This window comes from Drosophila suzukii (genome assembly GCF_043229965.1).
Source record: "Drosophila suzukii chromosome 2 unlocalized genomic scaffold, CBGP_Dsuzu_IsoJpt1.0 scf_2c, whole genome shotgun sequence".
Taxonomy (NCBI): domain Eukaryota; kingdom Metazoa; phylum Arthropoda; class Insecta; order Diptera; family Drosophilidae; genus Drosophila; species Drosophila suzukii.
The window spans coordinates 22,294,693-22,299,679 of record NW_027255896.1 but is presented as its reverse complement, the minus strand read 5'-3'; the positions used below and the strand labels follow the sequence as shown (position 1 = coordinate 22,299,679).

Below are 4,987 nucleotides of genomic sequence, written 5' to 3'. Positions count from 1 at the left end.
TTGTGGCTCCTACAGTTTTCATGCTAGAATAAAAATGTTAACTGAAATGTATTGTTCTCATCAGTACCTATCGTTTGACCCAAAAAAAAATATTGACACGCCCCCTTTAACGCCCACGGACCGCCCAAGCCTGTGACGCCCACAATTTTCATGCTAATTAAAAAATTTTAACTGAAATGTATTGGTCTCGTCAATACCTATCGATTGATAAAATAAAGTTTGCCACACCCACTCTAACGCCCATAACGCTTAAATCTGTCCACCACCGGTAGGTGGCGCATTTTAATCTTTATTTGCTGCTTTCATATCTCCATTTCCCTTTGGACCCTTTAGTTGAGTAACGGGTATCTGATAGTCGAGGTACTCGACTATAGCGTTCTTCCTTGTTTTGTTTACTTTTATTTTTATTTATTGAATAGAGGCCTAGAGAAAGGCCTTAAGAGAATAACAATTAGATTTCAATTCTTACGCTAATTAGGCTTTTTTATTTTAGTTAAATAGGGATGGAAAGTCGTTTTGCTCTAGACGGGAATGGTGGCTTAGCCGGATAAGTTGCATGCCTAGTACGATTGGGTGATTTGATAGTCAGGCTTCATATTCAATGTTTCTAGAAACATTGGTAGCTACTTGCTGTTTAGGGCCAATGGTGGGCATTTCGTCAAGTTTGGTGTAAATGTAATTTAAGTAGTTTTTCAAAAAGCATTGATAAAAACGGGATGAGGCTGATATGCCGATGCGAAGAAGCCTGGGATTTGTCTTTACCTGCCGTTGGAATCATTTTAATAACTTAATTTTCCGTTGGTCAGGAAAGATTCCCATTTCAATATTCAGTTAAACATAAATGCCATGCATTTAACTGCGCGATAGGACAATTCAATTGTCATTTTGATGGAAATTATATCGTGTCCATGGGCCTTTTTTTGAGTTTATATATTATTTAATGACCTTAAATAATGGCTGGATTCTAGAGAAACTGGTAAGGACAGTTTTTTTTTGTTTTTTAAGAAGCATTTTTGTAGTTCTTTAACTTTGTTAGTCGATTACATTTGCGCCAGCTTAAGTTTGAACATATTATAATTTTGAACTTTGTGTTTGACTAATTAAAAGACAAACTTTTGGACATTCCGTGGAGTACTTATACCCCTTACTCGTACAGTAAAAGGGTACATTAGATTCGTCGGAAAGTATGTAAAAAGCCTTTCCGACCACATAAGATATATATATTCTCGATCAGGATTGCTAGCCAAGTCGATCTAGCCATGTCCGTCTGTCCTTCCGTGAGTCTGTCCGTATAAACGCTGAAATCTCGAAAACTATAAGGGCTAGTATTTTGGGACTTGGCACGCAGTTTCGTGGTCTTACTGCGCAGCGCAAGTTTGTGGCAGGGTGCCACAAGGGAACATGACATAACATATTTAATCGTACTGGTTATTAAAAAGATATAACCAAATTATAATCAATTTTTTGCAGTTCAATCGAGATTGCACACCTCATGCAGCAAATAAGGTGTTTTCACTAATACGCGAAAAAGCAGCTGGGGGCGCTATAGGCCAGTTGGCGTTGAAGGACAGGTGGTGCGGGCACTTCATGTTTCTTCATAGCTCCGACATTTGGCTCAACCTCGACCTTAAAGAGTGGTTGCGGCTTTTTTCTCTGTTTACAATATTAGAGACATTTTTAGCTGGGCATCCATGATTTCCGTGAGAGGGACGTCCTGCTCTGTGCTATGCAAACAGTGACGACTTGCTTTTAATGCGTTGGTGCAAACCAACAGATTTCATATTACAGATGGATGCCAGATAAAAATAAGTCGTCTCAAAAATGACGCTGTCGATTTTTATAACTACAATGGATTTAAGGGATTTAATTCTTTTGGCTATAGTATACCATAAGTGAGTAACGAAATGATTGTTTTATAGGATGAACCGAATTTTTATTTTCATTGTATTCCCTGATACCGGCTTAGATATATAAATGTTGGTTCTCAAGGCAGGTGTTACGATTCTCAAGTGTACGAGCAACCCGATCTAAAGAAACTCATTAATGGACCGAACATCTTTGAATATAATGCAAATAAAATTGAGGGGATCATGGTGCCAAATAATATTTGGCGCGATTCGGCATTTCAGTTCTCAAAAAATTTAATGAAGCCCTATCCATTCTCGGCAACTGCTCCACCCTGGGAAAAGCAGATCAACTACAACCTATCCAAGTGCCGAAGGTGGTTGAAATTGCCTTTGGGTATCTCCCGATTTCGGAGACTTGGAAAAAATCTTGATCTTTCTCCGAGAAATGTAAGCTCGTTTTAAAATGCGCTTGGCGGATGAACATTTGGATAATGCGGAACAATTTCAATATGAACACCCGGAGGACGTCAAAGTTCAACCCATTTTGGACATGACCATAGGAGACCGCAGAAGAGAGACAGAAATTATAGGAGAAGCTCTTGTATTACATTTCCGTAAGTTCATCATTATATCCAAATATATAATCAAAATCGAGATCACAATTTTATTAGTGTCTAGAATAGTAACCGTAACAATTATGTTATTTGTTTGCTATTTCCTGGATTATACTAAGGAATCTATTTTGGAAAGATCTGTTATCTTCCAGCAGTCGATCCATCTGCTCAGTTCGACGAACTGCCTCCTCGGCAAGGAAAGCAGTGCTTTTAGCAGCGCGCATTCCTATTTCGTAGCTTTGCTTCATCTCTTCCAGGATGTCTTCCGAGTTGTTCTTTCTTTTTTTCCTTGCAGATGGCCTCTCGTAAGTGATCGAATCGGTTGAAGCAGACTCCTGCAGTAAAACGCATAATTCTGTACCTGAAAATTAATAATGTAAAACTTAACATAATAAACTAACATTAAAATAACTAACGACTTTTGCTTTGCTCCAGGAAATCCTGGAAGGTAATCGAGCGAGAAACACTAAAGATTTCGGAAAGTTTTGCATAATGCACCCACTCCGATGGAGAACCTCCAGATGGTCCAACTAATGACTTTTTAGCCCCTTACATGTACTGCCGGCTCAACGACTCTATTTTTCCGCGGCGGTCCAATGCACCTCTCCTTGCCTTCGTAGATTCTCCTTCTCCATTGATGCCTTATTAATAATACACTCAAATTGCAATTTGTTTACATTCAACAAAATTAATAAGAGCAGAATCCAGTCGAAAGTCAAAATGCAATTCCTTATCAAAAAAAATCATGAAATGCCAAGTACAAAAATCACCTAAGCCCGTAAAAAATACTGAGTAAAACACCAAAATACTGAATCGATTTGCGTGTGCGGTCCCATTTTTTGTTGCAGCGAGCTGCAGCGACTTTTTCCCGTCTCGTTCTTTATGTATTTATTATGGAGGAAAAAGTCGCTGCTGCGGAATTTGGTCGCTGAAGCGGAAACCCACTTTTTGTGAGTAGGCTTTTAGATGGTAATTTGATAATTATTTTGATATAAGGCCATATAATAATATAAACATATTTTCACAAAAACAATTGAAACTCTTGAAAAAAAACGTTACCATACCCTACAAACTATTCGTTGCGATACCTTACACGGAAATACGTTGGTGACACTTTTATAAACCGCAAAATAAATGAAAACGAAGTACCAAGAATTGTAGCTAAAGATCGTATTATTACTTGTATATATTTACCTGATTTGGTTTTCCACAAATTGGTTTTCCTGGCACTGCTGAAACACACATAAATTGAAAGGTTTCTTAATTTTTGCTCCACCAATATCTCCCGAACAAATTATGGGAATACTTAATAATATTATTGTTAAAACATTGTTGGCACAATAAGAGACACCGGCTACAATTATTTGAAGTTTTTGACGTCAAATCACAAGTGAGTTTTGACGAGTGTCTACTATTGTTTATTGCTTTTTTATTGTTTTTCAAAAGTACCTTTGGAAAATTTTACACACTTTTGCATGCGCTCAAACCAACTGTTAAAGCACTTTTTCCACCCCGATTGAGACACCTCCAAAACATGGTTTTTGAACAGCATCTTCTGGCGACGAAAATCGTTGACCACGCATTTTTTCTTGATGTGCAGGAATAAGAAGTCATTGGGTGCCAAGTCAGGGCTGTACGGCGAATGACCCACCAATTCGACGATTTGGCCGGTAAAAAAGGCGCTGGTTTAAAGTGATGTGTGACAGCTCGCATTGTCATGGTGCACAATGATCCGAATTTCTCCAAAGACTTTAGGCAAAGAAATGCTCCCCACAGTGCGAGAGCAGATAAACATGCACTAAAGCCGTTACAACGACCGTCCACACCAACCATCTAGCAGCATCCCTGGCAAACCAAATTACAACGAGAAGAAGACTGAAGCGTCAGCACCCTGCCAATCTCTGGGCACGAGGACGTCATCGTACCCGTGTCTTAGAACAATAATGTAGAACTGTCACTGTTATACATTTGTTAACTTCCTTATCTCTGTTATGTTTCATGTTAATTTTTCCTTTGTTATTTCCATGCGTTTTATAGCCATTAGGTTGGCTGATCAACGCTTAAATAAATATTAGCACAAAAAAAAAAACAAAATCAGTTTACGCACGGCACAAAGACTGTTTTTGGACGACCATAGTCTTCGTGCGAGCGTCGGCAACGATTGAATTCGTAAAACCAGTTTTCGCAGTGTTATAGGAACGTGCTTCATCGCCATACATAGACTTAAGTTCATCGATGCACTTTTGTCGGGATAATCCACGTCGAAAGTTGTGAAAAATGATTGCACGAAGATGTTCACGAGTTAGTTCCACTTTTCTGGAGATGTAGTATTTGATTAATTGTTAATCGATATCAAACGTGGTCATGAAAAATTTGTATGGAGATTTTAATGATAAAAGTTTAAACTTTTTTTAGAAAAAGGCCAATTGGTTTTAATATGGCTAGAAGTGATCTAGGCCAGAAACTTAACTGACAGCCCTCGTATCTGCTCCACTGCTTTATTTATTATCCTACGAACAGATTACA

General features: G+C 38.4%; 1 long non-coding RNA gene across 1 annotated transcript; it reads right to left on the bottom strand.

Moving 5' to 3' along the window:
* Window positions 1-2,497: 2,497 nt before the first annotated feature.
* On the bottom strand, window positions 2,498-3,857 carry LOC139354260 (uncharacterized). Its single transcript, XR_011605405.1, has 2 exons — window positions 3,656-3,857; window positions 2,498-2,822 (listed from the first exon to the last, which is right to left on the bottom strand). It is a non-coding gene; the product is annotated as an uncharacterized lncRNA (long non-coding RNA).
* Window positions 3,858-4,987: the final 1,130 nt, after the last annotated feature.